Source organism: Lepisma saccharinum, chromosome 2, assembly GCF_977018435.1.
Source record: "Lepisma saccharinum chromosome 2, izLepSacc3.1, whole genome shotgun sequence".
Lineage (NCBI taxonomy): Eukaryota > Metazoa > Arthropoda > Insecta > Zygentoma > Lepismatidae > Lepisma > Lepisma saccharinum.
Window position 1 is genome coordinate 46,610,816 of NC_139230.1, and position 24,921 is coordinate 46,635,736.

A 24,921-nucleotide genomic window follows, 5' to 3' on the forward strand; every position below is an offset into this window, starting at 1 on the left:
TGATATGCCGATTTGACTCTGAGATATAATGTTTTCTGTTAAGCACTATGCATGGTCTTGGAAATAACCTATGTGTGCAAAATTCTGAAACTTTAGCCTCCTGTTTCTCAGTAACCAGGGGTGCCCACAGGTGGGAATCATGGTGCAGACTGTGCCATTGAAATATTTGGGGGGGGGGGGGGATTTTTGCCTTAAAACAATATAAAACTCAGTATTTATATATTTTAAAACTAACTAACTAACTAAAACTAACTCTCTAGCCTTCTTAAACCCGAAGGTTCATGGCTTCAGCAACACAGACCTTCCATCTGTCCCTATCTTGAGCAAGATCTATATACTCTTTTCCATCCCTACCAATTTCCCTTAGGTCCATCTCGACGTTGTCCCTCCATCTTCGTCTTGGCCTTCCTACTGGTCTCTTACCATCAGGTTTCCCAACAAGAATCCTGTAAACTCCTCTTTCCTCTCCCATTCGTGCCACATGGCCTGCCCACCTAAGTCTTCTTGATTTAATTATTCTAATAATATCTGGACATGAATACAAATTATGTAGTTCTAAATTATGTAACCTTCTCCACTCACCTGTCTCCTCATCCCTTTTAGGTCCAAAGATTTTCCTAAGGATCTTATTTTCAAATACTCTCAATTTATGTTCCTCTTTCAATGTAAGGGACCAAGTTTCACACCCATATAATACTACAGGCAAAATTACTGTTTTGTATATTTTAACTTTTAGTTTCTTAGATATTAAACGAGAAGACAAAAGTTTATGAAGAGAGATGTAACATGCATTTCCTGAATTAAGCCTACTTTTTATTTCCTCTTTAATATAATTTTCATTTGTTAATATTACTCCTAAGTATTTGAATTTGGAAACTGGTTCAAACGAGTTGTTATCAATAATTAGATTTTGATTATTACCTAACACTTGGTTTCGGCCTGTAAGCATATATTTAGTTTTCTCTTTGTTAACTTCCAAACCTATCTCTTTACCAGTTTTGAAAAATATTTTAGCATTATTCTTAATTGTATTAACATCATCCCCCAGTAAGTCTACATCATCTGCACATGCTAACAACTGAGTCACACCATTTAATTTTAGTCCTTCTTTAGTTTCGTTTACCTTCCTAACAGCATATTCTAAGGCAAAATTAAAGAGCAATGGAGATAATGCATCTCCTTGTTTTAACCCATCATGAATTGTAAATTTGTCAGACATATTAATACCCACACGAATTTTACTTTCTGTTTCACTGGTGCATATTTTTATCATACTAACAAGCTTCTTAGGTATTCCAAACTCTACTAATATATTATATAATTTATCTCTTTTGACCGAATCATATGCTTTTTTTGAAATCAATGAATAGCTGATGGACATTTTGATTATATTCCCACTTTTTTTCAAGTGTCTGTCTGATGTGAAAAATTTGATCTGTAGTTGATCTGTTACGTTTAAATCCACATTGATAATCACCTATAATTTCATTAGCATATGGGGTTAGTCTTGATAAAATAATGTTAGATAATATTTTATATGTTGTTGAGAGTAGAGAAATTCCACGGTAATTATTGCAGTTCATTTTATCACCTTTTTAAAACACAGGAACAATTATGGATTCTTTCCACTGTTGAGGGATTTCTTCTTTATTCCATATTAAACAAATTAATTAACGAATTTGACATATTAATGAATTTCCACCATATTTAATTAACTCAGCTGGTATTAAATCAATGCCAGGTGCTTTGTTATTCTTTAGCCTTTTAATAGCATCTTTAACTTCAGTCAAGTTAGGTTCTGGAACTAAAGGTTCTGCTGTGTGTACATCATTCACTTCTGATTTATCACCTACATGGACATTTAAAAGGTCATTAAAGTAGTTCTTCCATCTATTTAGAATATCGCTTGGGTCAGCAAGAAAATCACCGTCTTTATCTTTTATCAAGTTTACTTTAGGTTGCCACCCCTTTCTAAACTCATTTACACCTTTATATAAATCTCTGATATTTTTATTTTTGGTGTTTGTTTCAATTTCGTTAATTTTGCTTTTCAAGTTATCTCTTTTTTTACTTCTAAACATGCGGTTAACTTCTCGCTTTATTCTATTATAATTGCTTAGATTTGTATCATCAGAGTTATTTAACCACCTAAGTCTAGCCTGATTTCTTATTTCTATTAGATTATAACATTCATTATCAAACCATGGCTTACTTTTTCTCGGTTTATGGTATCCTATACTTTCTTTAGCTGCTGATTCTATTGCATTACGTATGTTCTCCCAATTCTTATTTACGTCTGTTTCATTTATATTTTCATCATCATTTAAATCCTGCAAAACATCAAATCTATTTGACAGTTTAATTTGGTAATCTTTCTTAATTCTTTCATCAGTAAACTTTCCTGTATCAAATTTTAGAACTTTTAGATTTTGTTGCTTATGATTTATCACTGAGAGTCTTTCTCTTAATTTAGCAATTAATAAATAATGGTCACTGGCACAGTCAGCACCTCTATGTGTACGAACGTCAATTATACTAGTATGCCTTCTCTTATCAATGAGAATATGATCTATCTGATTATGAGTTTTACCATCTGGAGAAGACCAGGTATATTTATGGATATCTTTATGTTTAAAAGTGGTACTTTTCACAATTAAATTCTTTGAGGTTGCAAAAGTAATCAATCTTATACCATTATCATTACTTAATTCATGAAGACTTTATTTACCAATTGTGGGTTTAAATATCTCTTCTTTGCCAATCTGTGCATTACAGTCACCTAACAGAATTTTCATATCATACTGAGAAAATTTATCAAAGACCTGTTCTAACTCTGTATAAAAATCATCTTTAGTATTATCATCTTTATCTTCCGTTGGTGCATGTATGTTTATTAAAATAATTTTACACCACCTACCCTGTAAAACTGCATATGATATCCTATCATTAATAAATTCTACTGTTTTAAGAGCTGATATAATTCTATTATTTATGAAAAAGCCTGTTCCAAAATTATGATTTTCAGAACCACCATAGAACAAAGTATAATTTTTAGTTTTACAATTCCCTTCTCCTGGCCACCTAACTTCCTGGACAGCTACTACATCTAATTTATACTTAACTATCTCATTAACTGTACACTGAATTGCCCCAGGCCGGTAAAGGCTCAGAACATTCCAGGTGCCTAATTTAATATCCTTATTTGTAACGTAGATCTTATCCTTAGTCCAGGGACCTCCCAAAGTAGTCCCCACCCGGAGATCCGAACGGGGGACTATTTTACCTCCGGAATATTTTACCTTGGGAACATCCATGGCCTTATATTGCTGATTCTTGACATGGCTTTTTGCAGTGCAGAGTTGTCAGCTCTACGCCTAACCCACAATATGAATGGAGGAACTACTACAGAAGACAAACACAAACACATTATACAGCACAATAATAATAACATTATTAGTATTATTATTATTATTAGTAGATTTATCCTGGTACTTGCCCCACCCCAGACAAAATATCGTGGTTGTGCCTCCGAGTACAGGTGGATGGGACCAAATTTTTAAAGTTTCAGATATTGGACCCAAATTGAATTTTTAATCGATACTGAATTGATATTTGAATATCAGATCCAGGATTGGATAGAAGACTCAAGATTTGGATATCAGTTCAATGATTCAAATCTGACTGGATTGAAACTTGAATGCACAACTCTAGTGGTAAATTGGCAAGTAGAGCCTAACATCGATTTATGCAATTTTAATGGGATCAAGCTGAAACAAACTAAAATACATGAAAATGTAAAATTGGGGAAAATTCTATTACATTTTGCTATTATGGGTTTATCAAGATTTAATGTACAATGTGGGAAAATATAAAATCCGGAAATGTAAAGTTGGGGTACCACTGTACCAAACATTACATTTACCCACATTATAGATTTAACTTTCATGATACTAACAGAACAAGATATTGGAATTATTTACAAGAATTTTATGCTTCTCTGTACTTTAATTTCTTTAGCCACAGTTCCCTGAAGAAGGTATAATCCAAGTTTCTCTGTATCCTTCATTGTTTGGTGAGTGTTTACTATGTCCTTCCTATTCAAGAGACCCTCTGGTTCTCTTTTCCTGTTTTCATTTGTTCATAACTAGACTGAATACTCAATAAAAAAAATAAAAAAAATAATAACAACAAAAAGAAACCATCAACTAAGTATATGCAATTTCTACTTCACAACAATCCCCCTAAAATAAATCAAAGCAAATACAAAAAACTCACAAAACGTGTGTAAATAATTGATGTTTATTTTTTTGCAGGTATGTAACTTGAATTGCAACCTCTGATATGTACTTTACCACACATATTATGCAAAGTACAGTGGAACTAGGGAACTCAGAGCATAAAACACCAAGAGTAGGAAAAAAGCCTATCAGCAACTGTATCAAATATGGACTCGTTCCATGTTAAATATTGTATTTTTACCTATCTTTCAAGATTAAAATTCATCCTGTGATCAATAACTGATATGATGTACAGTTATTCTGAAAAATATTGTTGATGGAAGTAATTTTATTATGTTACAAATGAAATGACATAAGCTTGTTGTAAATTTTCTTGTGTGTTAATTATTTTATGTATCGAGTTAAATCTGATAAATTGGAGTGTTGTAAAAGTAAGATTCCTTACAAAATATATTGACATAGATTATAGGAATACATACTGGACTGAAGAGAAAATATAAGAGTAAGAAAATCACAAATATAGCAGCAAGTGAGAGAGAGAACAGATGTAAAAAAAGGAATAAGAACAATACATGAGACACAGAACCTAAAATACATGATAATAGTAGTAACAGACGGGAAGAGATGGAAAGAGAAGATGAAGTACAAGAAGGGAAATAATAACTAAACGAAAAGAGAAAAGAAGGAAAAGGAGAGAGAAAGTGAAGAAAAGAATAAGATAAGAATATAGAAGAGAAAGAGAAAAGCTCAAGAAGAGAAGTCAAAAGGTAGAAGTGGAGTGAAAACAATGGAATGGAATGGAAAGGAAGGAAAAGAGAGAGAAATCACAGAAGAGAAGACAAAATAAGAGAGAAGGATTGATAGATGAGAGAGGGGAAGAGAAGAAAATTATTGAAAAAGAGATGAGAAGAGAAAAGCAAGAAAGAAGAACAGAGATTATTTGAGTAATGAAGAATAAAGTAAATTTGAATATCATTAAGATTAAAAAAACAAAAAAAACTGTTGTGTTAAAGCATTAACTAACTGTTTTTCATAACACAAAACTAGATTAATGTTATGAGGAAATTAAAAGTGCTGAAAGATAAAATGTTTTAAACTGCGTATGCTTTTAGAAGGAACATAAGTTAAGTCAATACGCAGCCAGTGCTATTGTGCTGTTGCCAAACTAACTGCTAGTGGATAAAAAAAAAAAGAGAATTAGCCATATGTCCAATATTCAACTGTGTATATAATCCTCTCACAACTGTTCTTTGTGGCATACGAGTAAACAATAAGATAATAATTTTACACCGGCCTTGCTACAAAAATGACGAACTCAAACTGACTCCGACTTGCAAATCCAAGGTTTGAGAATGTCCACAAAAATGAAGGGTCATTGAGCATATTAGGATGAATTTAACACCCATTGTTTTCCCAAGACACAACAACTCAGGTGCTTCAACACGGTGGCAACGAAAAACAGACATGTTGTTTCCCAGTGTTTCTTCAAGAAATGATAAAGCCGGATGTAAGCGATGGAAATTTATGGGACTTGAACAGTCAGGTTCAAAATGTCTTGCTCCATCTTAGGATTAACCTTAAAGTGACGAATTTTATGAAAACTTCTTGAACACAAGAAAAATACAGAACACGGCATTTAACTTGCATGCTGCAGTTTCCGAACTGTACAACGCTGCACTCCTGCCATTGGCTAGTCACCACGGACAGGCTCTGCACGGTGCCATCCGATATCTCTTCTAAAACCATATGCCATATAGTATATAATGTGTATGAGAACATTATGCATTTGAATGAAAAAAATTTTAAACCTGTATTTATCACCAAGAACACAAAAAGGAATGTAAAATCTCCATGTAAATGATGTGTACGTGTATACTTACAGTAAAGTCCATGGGAAGATTGTTAGATGTCTGCAGCGTGTAACAGAAAAGGCAAGTGAAAAAGAGTTTGTGACATTGTGCATAAACATGTTCAGAATAAAATTACAGAATTTCCATGTTATGTATATGATGCTACTAAATATGTTCTTTGCTATGTTGTTTACGTGAAACTAATGCATTTAACTCTAGTTCTAAGAAAACTATGTGCTTTCATCTATAATAATTACAATGTCAAGATAACTACATACCATGTAATAGAATTTAATGACTAGCAATTGTATATATTACTGAATACCGAAGATGTTTATTTCATTTTCTCATCAGTTTAACCATTGTAAGTACATTGCTGTGGTAAAAAATGTTAAGTAACCATATTCACAATGTGCTCTTGGCAATGTTCTGAACGTGCAATTGCTTACCATAGAATAAACTCACTTTTCAGAACCGAATTAGTGCACTCATGAGCTCAAAACACACTACAACTCGATTTATGTTCAATATGTCAATTGTACATGTTAGAATAATAAATAAATGAAGTATTTAATTTGTTATATGCATGTGTGCTATTAGATCATCAGTACCCCTTGTTGTACAGTAATTTCTTAAAATTTTACATTATACTAATGTTGGCATGTGATGAATTACCTACCAATTCACTTTTAAAAAATGCATACAAGAGAAAATTTAATATTCCCAGTATATTTGAGGTGTATGGATTTGTAATCTTCAGATCAAGACAATTTTGCTATTTTTCACAAATGACTTCTTACACCAGATGCTGAACAGAGCCTATTCTTATCCATGACTAGATTTTGGTCTATGTTCAATAGGTCCAGGACTAGGGACACACACAAAATTGTCATCTCTTAATATGACCTAGGCATGTCATTTTATTTATCATAAACTGTTTTCATGAATACTTTAAGCTGTGCAGTGCGGTTATCTTGTGTGAAAATGATATGGTTAAGAACAATAATATTTGTGAAAATATCTCGTTCTTGAAAAATGTTAAGTATGCCTATGGGTACTGAAAATCTGCTTTTGAAAGTATAACTTTATAAAACCACTTTTTCTGTTCCTGTTTTCAAAACTCATTTTTTATTTCAGTTGTTCACTAACAATATTTAGATACAGATCATGCCATTAGAACCAATTACAATCAAAAGACTATAATTTGGCTCATTTCCCAATCACAGTTTACCCAATAGAACAAATTAGCTATATTAATAATTAAATCAACCATTGAACTAATTCATTAGTAATCCACATCCACAGAACCTGCAAATAATTTACAGAAAATAGCCTGAGAGGTGGCATACTGGCCTAAGGGCCAGTTCTTACCTGTGTAACACCAGGTCCATATATATTTTAAAAAAATGTTATGCTGAAATAACATTACCACTTTCTCTTAGTAGAAATCCTCCTTATTGATGGTGTCCAGAAGCAATAACATCATTTCTTTCAAATTTACCCTTAGCTTCTACAAGAAAATTACCATCGCCCAACAAAAAGGAAAGTTAAGATCTGATACAATTTTTAGCAAGACCACAAGATTCTCATTGTTTCTTACGTATCTTAAGTGGTCTTTAATTCTATCTTTAACATGTTGCATCTGCATTCTATGAAGTATATATATCATTATTTATGAAAGAGTCTAAATAGTGCAAAACATACTACTTAAACCCTTCCTTAAATTATGGTGCACATAGTATATAAATTGGAAAGTTTGGAATTAGTAATTATTGTTCTAGAGCAAAAATGGTTTGAATCCTATATCTATAAATTCCTGCTAAAAAAAAAAAATAATAAAAATTTGAGTTTCTAGCTTTGTCACCAACCTTCATCCCTTACTTTTATCCCAGAGTAGACAAGGTAAGCTGAATTATTCAAGGAAAATTTTATCTTGAAACCAATGTTAGATTTCAATTTAATACATATGGAAATGTTACAAACTTTTTCCTCTAGAATATATTAGGTTCAAAGTTCAGCACCTCCTAAAATAAAATCTGGGTATAATTATTATGTGCTGTGTTCTCAGGTAATAATTTCTTCAAATGAGATACTCAAAACTTCATAAAACCAAAGTGCAAATGTTCCAACCTTGGTAGCCTTCATGAGTTGATGCCAGTGATGCTCTCTGATGGCGGGATTCTGTAGTTCTCCCATTGCACGTAAGGACGTTAGCATGTTCTTTACAGTTGCTTCTAAATTTATGTATGTATCCCAATTTCGCATTTCTTTATCCAGGCCTCGAATTTCTTTTGCACCATATTAATCCATTAAATGAATAAAGCCTGCTAGCTTTCCATTATTTTGAAAATTTGTAAGGTACCTGAACCCAATATGGCCTACCTAGGGTTTGCGATTGTATTTAATAATGTGCAAAGTCAGAAAGGTGAAACTAAACACAAGATTCAAAAGAGGGAACATTTCTTTACTTTCACTGAAAATTGGGGTGTGTTCCTAATAAAAACAAGGGTGCAGGAAAGATTTATTAAAAAGTTACATTTAGGTTATATTGGGTATGTATGTACCCAATATGGCTTAGTCATATATTTTGTTCTTTCTCATCAAAATATGCAACAGAAATTGTAAAGGAAAATACCATATTTTATTTACATAATCACATGTGAGATTTGAACAAAGAAATTACATTGTTTACAAACCAATAAACAAGAGAGTGATGTGTCACAATTTGTTACCAGATCACCATGTATTACACATCACAGTCTGGGTACACATTCTACATGAACATAAGAGTAACAAATGTCACATGTGTGCATGTTCTTCTTGATATATTCCTATGGTAAACAGGACTTTATAGATTAAAGTCTAAAGTTAATAAAGTACAATTTATGAGTAGAGCCCGGAAGTTTGGCAAAATGACTCTTTTTATCTACTGCATATATTGATAAAATTTTTCCGGATATACGTTTTTTATGTTGTTTCGAATGTTTTAGAAGCCTTTTCATTTTGCCTATTTTGCCTATTTGGGACCCCACTGCCTATTTTTAATTATAATGCCTTTTTTTGCCTTTTTCAATGAAATTTGAACATTCTTTAAAAAAAAATGTGTAAATAAATTAATTTTCACCCAAAAAACGTTGTTGGCATTTATTTTTCTTCCGTTTATTATGTGAATAATTTTCGCCTTATTTAAGTAATATTGAACTCACGTATGTTTCAACATTGCTGAAGGAGAAAAGTGTGTTTAAAAAAAATAGTATTTCATGCTGAGTTAAGATATTGCCTTTCCGTTAACATGTCCTTGTGAATGATTGACTGCTGAAAACCTGTTGCAGAACACCTGCACAATTACATCATCACGTTCAGCGTCCGTGTCAGGAGGTTATTGACAAGAAACAGCACTAATGTCCAAGGGCCTTCCCATGGATTCCAAAATCAAGTTCTCTATCTTTAGTTTAGTTCTGCACTTTGGAAGGAAAGGATCGTGTAGTTGTCATCATGCCGAAATTTAGTGTGCTATTAAGTGGTAAGTTACATGGTTACGTGCATGAATTTGGTGAAAGCACATTTTTGACAGATGGTACTATTCATCTCTGCAAGATATGTGAATAAACATTCAACTATGAGAAAAAATACTTTATATCTCAGCATGTGTCAACAGCAAAACATAAATCTGCAGTTGCCAAAAAGGTTGGACAGAAGAAGATATCCCTAATTTCAACAGTGGGCACTTCATCCAACAGGCAATCTCAGTTTTCTCTTGAACTGTGCAAAGCTTTCATGGAAGCAGGGATACCTTTCTGGAAAGTGGAAAACAAGTCACTGAGGAAATTCCTGGAGAAATACACTAAAGAAACGGTGCCGTCGGAATCTACGCTGCGGAAAACATATTTGAGCATCTGCTACAAAGAAGCTCTGCAAAGAATTTTTGCTGAAGTTGGTGGAAAGAAGGTTTGGATTTAAACAGATGAAAGTACTGACGCTATGGGACGCTGAATAGCCAACGTCATCATATGAACTATGGAACCAACATGCGGAGAATCCTTGTCATTTCTTCTCACGTCAGAACAGCTAGAGAGAGCCAATGGTTCGTCAATAGCTCAGTTATTCTCAAATTCCCTACTTCTGCTCTGACCAGATGGTGTACATCATGATGACATGTTACTTTTTATCAGTGATGCAGCTCCCTATATGAAGAAGGCTGCCATAGCATTGAAAATTCTCTTCCCAAACATGCTTCATATCTCATGTGTAGCCCACGCAATGCACAGAATCGCCGAAAAAGTTAGGGTGTTGCACCCAGAAGTGGACAGGTTGATTTCGAACACAAAGAAGATATTTCTGAAATCTCCCTCTCGAACCCGAACATTTCAGGAAGTTGCACCTGAGCTTAGTTTACCTCTGCAACCAGTCTTGACGAGATGGGGAACCTGGATATCAGCAGCTATATATTATGCTAACCACCTTGAAACAATCAGTAAGGTGATCGATGGTCTTCCAGAAAATGAAGCGGCTTCAATTCGTGAGTTGAAAAAACTCCTGTGCTATTCAGAACTGAAGAATGAACTGTCGTTTATTTTTGCACATTATGGTGCATTGCCAGAGACAATTACAAAGCTAGAAAAAAGAGGTGAGACTCTTGTAGCATCCATGAAAATCTTCGAGGAATCTATGCAGCAGATGATGGAAGTGTCAGGAGAAAAGGGGTCAGCTGTTGCGGAAAAGTGCAAATGGGTAGTGAGTGCAAATGTTGACTTGAAACATTTGAAAACAATTTGTGATATTCTAAAAGGTGAAAATGCTGTTATCGAAATGAGTCCAGCTACATTTGCTTGTTTTATGTATGCTTCATTAACATTTTGCCAGAAATTATAGATAAAAGTAAGTGACTTTCAAATGTGCCTTTTTCAGTTTATTTTGCCTTTTTTCCCATTTTTAGTGCCTATTTTCCACATTATAAATGCCTTTTTGCCTGCCTATTTTAACGAAAATAAATGCCTGAACTTCCGGGCTCTACTTATGAGCTATCATAGTAGGGACTAGAGATATAAACACCTATCACTTGGAAGATGTAGTAAGTAATAACTTACATATGCAATATTAGATCACACAGAACACAATCACTAGATCCAGCTATTTTACTTCTTTATCCTCAAGTTAGTGTACTTTAGGTACAGCCAGCAGGTTGAAAATAACATCATTCAACCAGTCTAAATGACATACTAATGTTAACTGTTGAATTAACCATATAACTACTTGGAAACAGCAAATAGGCCATATAGGGTACTAGGCCATAATGGGTTCAGGTACCTTATAATTTTTAAAAAAATGGAAAGTTTAACAGGCTATTGTATTCAAATAAAAATTAATTACTACATATTCATCCAAACTATTTTGGGGGGTACTGCATTCATGGTCTTATTGGGGATGGGAACACCTGCTTAAGGGTGAAGGGTAGATCAAGTAGAGTGTTCAGTAAAGCTTAAAATAACTTACTTTCAGCAGACACGCTGTCGTAATTAAATACTTCATGGCAATTATCATATACTTTGGGGGATGCACAGGCCCGTAGCTAGAATTGATCTCCAGGTGGGCTCATGGGTTATCAGGGGGGTGGGGTTTTGTAAACCAAGTCCATTTTTAAAAGATTTAACAGTATTAAATGAAGGTAAATTATGTGGAGGAGGGTTCATTAAGTTATATAAAATTTATAAATATCATATACTACACAAATACTACATTTTTCTACATCTTTTAAAACATCTTTTCAAGTGTTAATTGACTGGTACTGAAATCATTCCTTACACACTCCATACTACTTTAGATTACAGATATTTATATCACACACAAAAAAATGCACAATATTTAATCCCAGTACTAACAGTATATTCCACCCTCAGCTGAAGCAATTAAACTCCCCTTCCTTCCCAAAACTTGGGAGCTGTTGACCTTTGACCTAGATGCGGAGGGAATTTGCATGATGACATCAAAGTCACACATTTCTGTCTAAACGGGAGGTCGCAATAGGGACAGTGAAGGTTGAGGAGACCGAGGGGAGTTGCCCATAGGGGTGAGTTGACAAAGTCCATTATATCCCCACCAGTCAAAAATTGGCAATATTGCAGGTTACTGTGAATATGTGTCATCTCTAAAACCAACTCACAACTAAGAAGTTGAGTGTCTTGTTCACAAAGTTTCTATTGCATGACAAATAACATCAATTCTTACTTGCAAAGTAAGTTTTCTCAACTCTATATTCTTTCTTATATGTTTTCAAAGAAAGTAAGCACATAGTTTATGCTAAGGCTATCCAGAAGACTATGGTAAATTGTACCGATACTATAATTGGATACTTTTTTAAACTGCATTGTTTAGCAGCGGCATGACCAGAAAGTCCAATATGGCGATTGGGGTGAGTTGGCAATAGGAAGGAAGGGGCTAGTTGACAATACTGTAGGCCTATTGAGAAAATTGTTCTTCAATTAATTGTTTCATTACAAATATCTTAGCAAATATACACATTGTTTGTAATAATATATATTAGGTTAGGATTATAGGACAGTATATTGGATTTATATTTGTGATATAACAATAAACACTGGGTAAAAAAATCAGTAAACACTTTTGTAAACTTTTTTTTTAAAGTTTTGAACATTTACGTCTCATGTTATAGTGTTCATTTGAAAACATTTTTGTAATCCGTAATTTTTAAGGCAGTATATTGTTTGAAATAAAATATTCCAAACCATGTATGGGGTAGAATTACACATATTATCAACTGACCCCACATAAATAGTCAACTCACCCCATATACGGGGTGAATTGACAATACTGACACGCTTAAAAAAAACAAGCTATAACTTTACAACTTTTAGCATCATGGTGTAATAAAAATTCACAGTGGTTAAGGAAACTACAGGTATTGCTCGTAGCATTTCATCAATAGTAGATAGTAATTTTTAAGAACTGCAGAAATTTAAACATAAAAACATGCTCAACTCACCCCGGTCTCCCCTACAGATAAAGAAGCTCCCCTATGAAGGAGCTTTCTGAAGTCTAGAGAATATTCTAAATACTTTCAGCTACTTCTGCTCCAGGCCCGTAGCCAGACAGGGGCCAGGGGGGGCTCAGCCCCCCTGGAACTACCATCAACCTGCCTTGACATTGGGTAAAACTATTTTGTGTAATTAGTTTGCAGTGAAAAGTGAAAATGTAGATAGCAGATATTATTTTGCTCACAACTTTGGTGAAGTATAAATTCACGAAACATGAACAGCAGCTATTACATTATTTATCTGTACCTTCGTTACCCCTGTTGCGACCTCCCTTTTAGACAAAAATCTGTGACTTTGATGGCATCATGTAAATTCCCTCCGCATCTGCTTCAAAGGTCAACAGATTTTGGAAACGAAGTGGAGTTTCATTGCTTCGGCCAGGGGTGGAAGTAAGCAGAAGTTGGCAGTATGATTGAATATTGTCAGTGGTGTAGCGTTATAGTATGCCTATAAGCCCAGCGTTCAAATTGGACTTTAGCCTTTCTTTTCCCAGAAATTTAACCTTGTAGGTTGGGAAATAAATTTTCTATGACAGTTCAAAGTGTGTATACATTTTTTTGACGCACCCGGTATATTGGTAAATTATTTGATAATATTATACTGACCAAATATTTCTATAATCTGTAGTTGAGTGTATAATTCAGTCATTTTGTTAGGTATAAAAGCTTAAGTTATGTACACTCTTAAATTTTTGATTGAAGTTTAGTTCTCTAAGGCAAAACTTATCTGAGTCATGAATACACATACTATTTAATGAGGTGAATTACAAGTATGCGACCAATTTGCTTCAGCGAAAGTAATTACATTTTCACAAACCTTACCATCAGTGATGACAGAAATGACATTTCGTTACTTCTCATCACGTCAGAATATCTTTTTATGCTTTTTCAATTTCTAACGAAACCGCCTTTTTGCTAGTATAATACAATTAATTAGGATATATCTACGTAAGTAACTTGCAGTAAATTTCAATTTTGTTTTAAGAAACTTGGCGTCCAACAATGGCCTGACATTGACTTTCAATAATGCCCTGATATTGGCTTCCAACAATGCCCGAGTATTGCTGATACAATAATGTCTACCTATTGTTTCAAAATGCACGTGAAGAAAATACTCATTTCTTCATGGGCGTTTGTTAGTTTCATTTGGGAAATGCTCCTCACTTGTTGAACTGTTTTTCTGTCTTGGATTTAACTGCTTTCAGGTGGTCTATATGTGTTTGTGTGTGAGCTTATCGAGGAAACCTAGTTTTGAGATTGTAGTGTGAAGTGGTACTGAAAAATGTCTCACCGGGTGTGTAGAAATCATCCCGATAGTTTCTGTTACACTTGTGGAAGTTATATGTTGCCAACACTGAGGAGAAATATTACTTCTTTCTACAAAAAGGCCTACTTGGCATATTTCGGTGTTCGTCTAGGCGATCAAGACAAAGCCTGGGCACCTCATTACATATGTAGTACGTGTTCAGTGAACATGAATCAGTGGTTGAAAGGAAAACATGCTTCACTGCAGTTTGGTTGTCCAATGGTGTGGTTGGAACCTCAAGATCACACAAGTGGTTGTTACTTCTGTTTATGTAATGTGCAAGGCTTAAACAAGAAGAACAAGAAATCCGTGAAATATCCCAATCTTAGATCAGCCATCCACCCCCTTCCACACAGTGATGAACTGCCAATCCCTGCACCTATGCAGCTGGAGGATAACAGTGGTGAATCAGAAGAGACCTCTGAACATGAACATGATCCTTCATTTCAAACAAGTGGACCTTCTTTTCCTCGTCTGTTCCCACAAGGTGAATTAAACGATTTAGTTAGAGACCTGTATTTACCCAAAATTAGTGCTGAACTTCTTGGATCGCGACTCAAAGAAAATAATTTACTTGCTCTGGGAACTATGTTTGCTTGGTACAGACATAGGGAAAATGAACTTGTACATTTTTTTTTCAAAGGTTGATAAACTGGTGTACTGCAATAACGTGGTAGGTTTGATTGAAGCCCTTGGAGTCTAGTATAATGCTGCTGATTAGTGTTGCCCACGGGACGAGACGGGACAGGCTTTTAAAAATTCGAGACGAGACAAGACGAGATTGACCATGTGTCATGTGACAAACAAATATTTTCGAGACGAGACAGCATTTCCAAGAGACGAGACAGGCCAAAGTCTCATCTTGTGGGCAACACTACTGCTGATGGGAGGTTATTTGTTGACAGTTCGGCGAGGAGCATGAAAGCAGTACTGCTTCATAACGCCAACTTCCTGCCCTCAATACCTCTAGGATATTCAGTAGTATTGAAGGAAACGTACATAAACGTGAGGTTCATGTTGGAAAAGATAAAGTACAACGATCATAACTGGATTGTTTGCTCTGATTTAAAAGTGTTGGCAATTGTTCTTGGTCAACAAACTATTTTTACTAAGTTATACTAATGCTTTATGTGTTTCTGGGATAGCAGAGCACGAAATGAACACTGGACGAGAAGACACTGGTCAAAACGTACTGATCTTATACCAGGACAGAAAAATGTTGTGAGTGAATCTTTGATTCCTAGAGATAAAGCTGTCCTTCCTCCACTCCATATTAAGTTAGTCCTCATGAAGCAATTCATGACAAGTCTAAGCCAGGAAAGCAATGTCCTTCAATATCTGAGGTCAAAGTTTCAAAATAAATCTGAAGCCAAAATTTAGGCAGGTGTATTTGATGGCCCACAGATACGCATTCTTATGAAAGACCAACATTTCCCTAACTGCATGAATGAAGTGGAAAAATCAGCGTGGATGTCATTCAAACGTGTATGTGAAAACTTTCTGGGCAACAAGAAATCAGAAAACTACAAACAGATTGTTGACAAAATGCTACAAAACTTGAAATTGTTAGGGTGCAGAATGAGTGTTAAGTTGCATTTCTTGAATAGCCATATTGATTACTTCCCTGAGAATCTTGGTGCAAAAAGTGATGAGCAAGGTGAAAGATTCCACAAAGATATCAGAACCATGGAAACAAGATATCAAGGGCAGTGGAATGAGGCCATGATGGCTGATTACTTCTGGTGCCTCAGGAGAGATACTTCTGTCAATTACAGTAGAAGCTCAGTGAAACAGTGCAAAATATCTTCTGTTTGATCTGTTAGGGTTCACTCACACTCAATGAACTTCTCTTTATGATGGTGCACTGACATCAATGACAAAACTTGTATAAAATTCCTATGACTTGTTGTAATGCTTCAGTTTAATTGAAAATACTCCAAACTTGATTAGTACATTAAGTTTAAAACGATATTACAAAAGAAAATGACGTGATAGGAGAAAACTGAAAGCAGATCTGAATTCAGCACACATAAGTTTATGTAAATCAGTTCTTACTTACAGTGAAGCAGATAAAAAGTTTCAAAATGCATACTTGTGATTATTCTTTCAGATTCTTCATGAAATTTTCATTATTTTATACTCAATCGCAAATTAATTAAGAACACTACCAATATACCACACAAATATCCAGGAGATGTCTAATGGATGTCTTCTGGATATATTCATGCTGAAATTCTGGATATCCATAGGATGTCCTGGAATGCCCAGTAGACATCCATAGGACGACCCCTGTATATGTTTTGGAGATTTTATGGATCACTTTTGAACATGTTTTGAACATTGTGTGGATTAATTTTAGACATGTTTTGGACAATATATGGATCGTTTTGCACATTCTATAGATGTTTTTATTTCATTGTGGGTAAGGATATATACTGACTAAAGTTGTACATAATCTGGATATTATGCTGATATTTATTGCACATATTTTGGATATGAAAAGAACGTTCCTGAACTAAATTTACACAAATCGAAGACCTTGGGTACATATATGCTTATAACAAGTACTTCACTCTCTCTACTTCTCACTCTCAGTCACCCATTCACTCACTCTGTCTCACACACATGCACTGATGCACACAAATTCACACACACACACACACACACACATCTATACATCCAAGAAATGATTTGTATTCACATGCATATCAATGATATGCAGAGTATGCAGAGCTTATTCTTCACTACCATGGCTAAGCAAGACAACATGCCTGATGCAACTGGTGCTGTGTTCGAAACACAAAGAACACCTCTGGCAAAGAAAGTTTTGCCTGGGCTGGCACACATGCATGACTCGCTGAAAAGACAATGAACCTACGGACGACACAATTCCTTTGGGGGATATTTTTAAGTTATGATTTAGTACTGCATCTCAGAATTTGAGTTCTAACATAATTAACTTGATACTAGATACCATGAATGAATCTTTACATGAATATAAAGACATTCACGTCAAATTTTTATTAACACATGAACATAATACCACATACCACATAAATATCCAGGACAGGAGATCCCCTGGATGTCCAAAGTGGGAGATTCTTTGGATATCCAGGATGGGATATCCCATGGATGTCCCATGAATATCCAGAGCTGGATATCCAGGACTAGATATCCATAGCACATTTATGGGATATCCTCAATATCCATGGATCTGATCTGGGCATAATGGATATCCTATGGACATCCCTTGGAGATTAGTGATGTATGGGTACATGGTAAGAAATTTGACTGCCCCCATTTCCTCCCAAAAAGCTAATACAGGAAACCTTTCTCAGGTATAATGGGATACATACGATATCATAGACATATTGAACAGACGTTTCATATTGGCAATGCATAAATCTGACTTCAGAATTCCTTGTAAAGCACTTTCATTTTATGACAGGCCTCTCAATGATAGTAACTCTAATTCTAATGAGGAAGTTGACACACATTGGACTTCAGGCTTATTAACCATTTTGTCATTTTAAGTAGTGCTCAAAATTCATTGTATCAAAGAGGGTTCTTGGTAGGAATATTGATCCTGACTAGGTGGCTTTTTCAAGATAGCACAATGTAAACATGTATCTGTGAAAACAAACAAATCTCTTTACATACTTTGCTACCCAAAACCCATGACATAACAGCCCATATGAGCCAGTGGGCAGTGTCTACCTACCGACTGCCAGTCTCATTCCCACCAGATGTGGAAGATCATTCAACCAGTTACGGGGTGATGTGTGGCCAGCAACAGAAACCTCCAAGTTGTCGTTGTAAGACCAGGTTATGCTACTGATTCGTAGCTCCCCAATTTCCTCAGGATGGTGGGTGGCCACCAGTCCAATACACAGGCTGAAATCTCAAGAAAAGTTATGTTTCACCAATGAGACTCAAACCTGCATGCGTGTCGAAGCCCGAAGCTTGCACCTTGGTGCAGGACGTACTTTGCTACCATATTACCAAAAATTTGCTTCTAATGTATGTTAGAACAAATAACTCCCCCTCCTCCTCTTCCCTTAAATATGAACTTGAAAAGGTCTTCTTGTTCAGAGAGTTGGAACATACTTGAAAAATAAGCAGTGGTAATAAAACAGAAATAGAAACATAACTATGGAGATGTAAAAGCTGATAAATTCCATAGGAAGCATGTGGTGATGTGCAAGGAACTAGCAAAGTACATTACTTGTGGTGCTATCTATTGGACCAATTCAGTAACATGTGCATCACATTGGATCATCTTAGGTGGTGCACAGGCTAGATTATGGGAATCTCAAACGGCTTGTAATTTAGATCAGCTGAACAACAGATGGTTCGATATTGTAAAAGATGGGTCATGAAAATGCTTGACTACAGGATGCATCAGCAAAATCTGGGCAAAACAAACAGTGCATTTTAGCAAGTTCAAGTTTCAAACTTACACTTAAAAGGTTTTACATGCCAATGAAGGGATCCTTCCCGAGTCCCTTTCGCTTTGATCACTGCTTTCTTTCTCTGTCTGAAGTGCGGGCATGTCCTTTTAACTGCTCTCAGTCCAAATCTATGAATGCTGCCTCAGTAGCAACCTGAAGAAATGCCACATTGAGGTGCCTGGACTTCTTAGTAATACTTTCAGTAATGCTCCATACATAATAGTCCAGAGGATTTAAATCTGAATTATTCGGAGGCCAGAATTCGTTGGACCAAAACATGTCCACATTGTTGGAAAGCCAGTTTTGCATTAAAAGGCCCATGAGAGCTGGTGAGTCATCCTGCTGGAAGATATGGCATCCTGGATGCCACAGTTTCTATCCAGAGCTTCATTACCATCCTCAGAATTCATAGTGATGACCTTGAATAATAGCTGTTCTCCAATTTTATTCTGCACTCAACATCACTAACTTGGCCATTTCAACTTTCTGCACTTCTTACACACACATATCAACAACCAAATACTGCTCGCCTCCCCAGTAACGCAGTGGTAGTATTGTCGCCTTGTAATCAAGGGGTCCCGGGTTTGTTTCCCGGTGGGCTGTGCTTCAAAAAGGTCTGATATGACACAAGTTTCTGAATATCTAAATGGAACCACAAATAATGTACTTTGCTAGTTCCTCCCATACTCTCCAGCCCTTGACATCCTCTTTTTACTTTTTCTTGATTCTTGTTTGTAGGATTGAAACATTGGATTTTATCTTTTTGTTGATGGCCACAGTTACATTTTTATTCTGTCCATTAACATTAGCATGAGAAACATAGCAACTTGACTAGGATGCAGTGGATTTGTTCTCCATCTTCAGTCCCCTGGAAGAACACTGCAGAGATATTTCACATCAGTATGTGTCATTTGTATCCCTAATGCTGCAGCTACACAGAAATTTATGCAATGGTTAAAGGGTCTTTCTATGTGGCAGCTCGTATTCAAATGCAAGGAAGTTTTCCATATAGCAAATAGAACACATGTGACACTGTGTAGTAGAGTATAGTGTGGCATGTGACCACAGCCTATGTTTGTAAGGGAGATAATAAATTCTGACCACTTAACTCTTGCTCTTGATTCATTTTACAAAAGATCAGAACGTTTCAAAGTAGTTGAGCAACCAGTGCTGGAACACACACACTGTTAGATATTATGTGAGTTGTCACCTGGCAATATTGTTTACTCTGTATTCTGGGCAATAGCCTGTGCAGTATTTTGTTTGTTCTATGCTGTGTTATATTACTGTTATCCCGGGCAGAAAAAGTATGAACTATGAAGATTGTCGTGTTTTTTAACTCTGTTGTGTACATGTTCTTGAGAATATAGTCAAAAGGATATTAGCAGCGTGTCTCTTTTTTCTCGATCCAACATTTATTGGCGACTGTGGCAGGACCTGTCTTTTCTTTCTGTGTTGGACCGGAGAAAAAGTAAGTGCAAATATCGGAAAATTGTCAACGGACATTGATCGTCTCAAGAAAAGCCGTGCAGTGGCTAGGTCAGCTTTTACACGTGTTTCGGAGAAGATTGCAAATGACTTAGCAATGCAAACTTCGGACAGGAATGTTATTCAAGCAAATATCCAGTTGCTTGAAAATAAGGCAAGTGATTTGCATGCTACTGTCATAACTGTTTTTGATTTGATGTTGGAATCGGTTGCTAGTGAAAATGAGTTAGAGAAAGGACAGTCATTGTCGGATGATTATCAGTGTTTGTTCAACAAGCAACATATTGAAGTGTCGAACTTTTTGAAGTTGTCGGAAGGAAACTGCTGTCAAGGCGAGTCATTTTCGGAAGTAAAGAATTGAAGATTCAAGTTACCTAAAATCAAACTGAAGAAGTTTGGATGGGACTTGAAAGAGTGGTTACATTTTTGGGGACAATTCAAGAAGATCGATGAAGATGATACAATTCCTGCAGAGGATAAGTTCCAGTATTTAATACAAGCGACAATTGAAGGTTCTCGTGCATGCCAGCTTGTGAACAGTTTTCCACCAACAAAAGAAAATTACCCAAAAGTTGTGCAGTCCATGAAATCACGTATTGGTCGAGATGATATGATCGTGGAAGTGTATGTGCGTGAACTGCTAAACTTGGTGTTACAAAAGGTGTTGAACCTTCAAGAAAAAATTTGTTTGAGCACTTTGTATGACACACTGGAGTCCCAACTTAAAGCATTAGAATCGATGGGTGTTACCAGCGACAAATATGCAGCAATGCTGTTTCCATTGGTGGAGTCCAGTCTCCCAGAGGATTTGATGCGTGTGTGGCAGAGAAGAACATTGTCTGCTGCTGAGGAAAATAATGAGACAACACCAACCGGAAGAATGCAGTCCTTGATGTCATTCCTGCGAGCTGAAGTGGAAGGAGAAGAACGAATCAACCTTGCAGCAGCTGGGATTGAATTGGATGGTGCAGCAGTGAAAGTTCGGAAGAAAAGGTGTTCTCCACCGCGTCAGCCTATTATCCCCAGTGCGACAGATTTATTGAGTGTCAGTGGTGGTAGGGAGAAAAGTTGTGTGTTCTCTGGTGGTAAGCACAGTTCATATGATTGCTTTAAGGCCCAGAAAATGTCTCTCTCTGAAAGACAGAAGGTTCTAAAAGATAAAAAACATTGTTTTGCATGTTTAAAATTTGGTCAGTTTTCGAAGAAGTGCAAGGCCAATTTGAAATGTATTGTTTGCAAGAAAAAGCATGTTGTATTGATGTGTCCTAATATTTCAGACAAAGATAATGATTTTGACCATTATTCTGAAGACGAAGAATCAAATGCTGAGGAAAACAATACACTGATAAATCAACTTGAAAATCCGCATGTATTCATGCAGACATTGGTAGTAGATTTGAAAGGTAACTACAATAAGAGCAGGAATGTGAGAGTTCTTATTGACACAGGTTCACAAAAATCATATACCACGTGAGGCACCTAAAAGTACCACCTGAAATAGCGAATAAATCAGAAACAGTTGCAATGTGAGGTTTGCGGGAAACAATAATATCAAATGGGGCTCGTAAATCGGAGGTATGGGGTGGGTCGAAAAATATCGACAAATGGGGCATCTGGAGCAAAGTCATATTTTTTTTAATGGAACGATATACAATAACATGCATAATATAAAAGAGCACACGCAGAGAAACACAACGCCGTTGGTCTCATGCATCTACTTCACATAGGAACGAAGATATGACCATGTGAAAATATGTAAACAAGTGGCCCACTTGACCTCAGTACCACGGCATGTAAAACTTCTCAGGTGCCTGACAGAACTGCCTTTACGCAGAGCAAGTTTTGATAGCAGGTCCACGAGATCGTGTTAGTTCATAGCAAGCAGTCATAGTGGTAAGAGCGAAGATTATGGTGTTCACAAACATAGAAAAAGCGGACATGATCCTGATTTATGGGGAATGCCGAAAGAATGCCTCAGAAGCCTACCGTGTGTATGCAGAGAGATATCCGGAGAGACGACAGCCATCTCGACGTCTGTTTGGTAAGTTATTTATTAAATTAAGAGACACCGGAAGTGTAACACCACAAGCACGTGTGCGGAACATGCCAACTACAGGTGAGGCAGGTGCAACAAATGTTCTCTCCGCTGTTGCTGTGAATCCGCACGTTAGCTCCCGTGAAATTGCCAGGGATGCTGGGATGAGTCAGCAAAGTGTATTGTGCATTCTGCACACACACAAGTTTCACCCATATCATATCTCCCTCCATCAGGAACTTCACGGGAATGATTTTGTGGACCGTGTTCGGTTTTGCACATGGATGTTACGACACGACACACCCGATTTGTCACGTATCCTCTTCACTGACGAGGCAACTTTTACCAATCATGGAAATGTCAACCTAAGGAACATGCACTATTGGTCGGTGACAAATCCACATTGGCTTCGCCAAGTGGAACGCTACCGCCCATGGAGTGTGAACGTGTGGTGTGGTATAGTGGGTGAACATCTCATTGGCCCTTTTTTATACAAGGGACACTGAATGCTGACCGATACATACAGTTCTTACAACATGAACTGCCTGTACTATTGGAGGACATACCACTTCAGACAAGGAGGGAAATGTGGTACCAACATGACGGGTGCCCAGCTCACAGTGCAAGACGCGCTACAGCATGTGTGGAAAATACATTTCCAAATCGTTGGATTGGACGTGGAGGGCCTGTCAAATGGCCGGCTCGTTACCCAGATTTGACACCGTTAGATTTTTTCCTGTGGGGAAAGCTGAAGGACATTGTCTACCGGGATGTGCCAACAACTCCAGAGGGTATGCAAAATCGCATTACTGCAGCCTGTAGGGACATTCCCTACGAGATGCTACATTCTGTGCAACGGTCTTTGTGTGGGCGCCTCGTTGCCTGTATCGCAGCTGACGGCCACCAATTTGAACACACACTTTGACAGGTTTTCGCTTCTTACGCAGTGGTTCTTCGACATACTGTCATGGTCATTTTCATTATGCTGTAACACTGTCAAATACATGGTGCTGACGATGTCTACTGTATTTTTTCTTCCTTTAACACGTTCTGTCTTCATCTTGTCCAATGGCTTCTGACATCTCATACTTGTACATGCCGTGGTACTGACGGTCAAGTGGGCCACTTGTTTACATATTTTCACATGGTCATATCTTCGTTCCTATGTGAAGTAGATGCATGAGACCAACGGCGTTGTGTTTCTCTGCATGTGCTCTTTTATATTATGCATGTTATTGTATATCGTTCCATTAAAAAAAAATATGACTTTGCTCCAGATGCCCCATTTGTCGATATTTTTCGACCCACCCCATACCTCCGATTTACGAGCCCCATTTGATATTATTGTTTCCCGCAAACCTCACATCGCTACTGTTTCTGGTGTCTTCGCTATTTCAGGTGGTACTTTTAGGTGCCTCAAGCGGTATATGCAAATCTCTTGTAACAGATATGGGTTATAACTCCATTGGCAAACAAAGTTTGATACATTTGCTATTTGGTGGTACCATGTCTAGTCCTTGTAATCATAATGTTTATAATGTTAAGGTATATAGCATTGAGAGAGAATATTCGTGCACATTTGATATTCTTGATCAAGATACAATATGTGGTGAGATTGCTTATATAACACCAGGTGTTTGGTTAAATGAGCTGAACAAAAGTCAAATAAGGTTAACAGATACTGGTAAGATGAAAGGTCCAGTTGAAATTCTTATTGGTGTGGATGTTTGTGGTAAATTACTGACTGGCCATGTTGTGAAATTAAAGAGTGGTTTAGTGGCTGTGGAAACTCAGCTGGGATGGACACTTATGGGTAAAGTTCCAGGTGAAAACAGAAAATCAGATACAGCTTTGTTGGTATCGAATTTATATGTTGGTGAAGCCATAGCTGATCTGTGGGAACTGGATACCATAGGAATCAAGGATCCCATTGCCAAGAAGTCTGCGGAAGAACACACACTGGCTGTCAAGGAACAATTTTTACAGGCACTGACATTCAATGCTGAAGGAAGATATGAAGTATAGTTACCATGGAAGGAAGATTGTTCGCCTCTCCCCACCAATAAAGAACTAGCAGAAAAACGACTTTGGTCAACTACACAGAAGTTGAAACAAGAACATCTGTTGCAGAGTTACGATGAAGTGCTACAAGAATGGTTGTCTGAGGGAGTCATTGAGGTGGTTCCAGAGGATGAAACAGAGAATTTTGGCCATTACTTACCCCATCGACATATAGTGAAAGAGAGCAGTAACACGACAAAAATTAGACCAGTGTTTGATGCTTCTGCTAAAGTAAAAGGACACCCGTCTTTGAACCAATGTTTAGAACCTGGACCCAACTTGATTGCTCTTATTGCTGATAGTTTACTACATTTTCGGAAAGGAAAAATTGGAGTTATAGCAGATATTAAACGAGCTTTTTTTACAAATTGCTGTACAGCCTAAAGATAGAGACTACCTGAGATTTCTCTGGTGGCACGATATTAATACTGGAACGGTTCA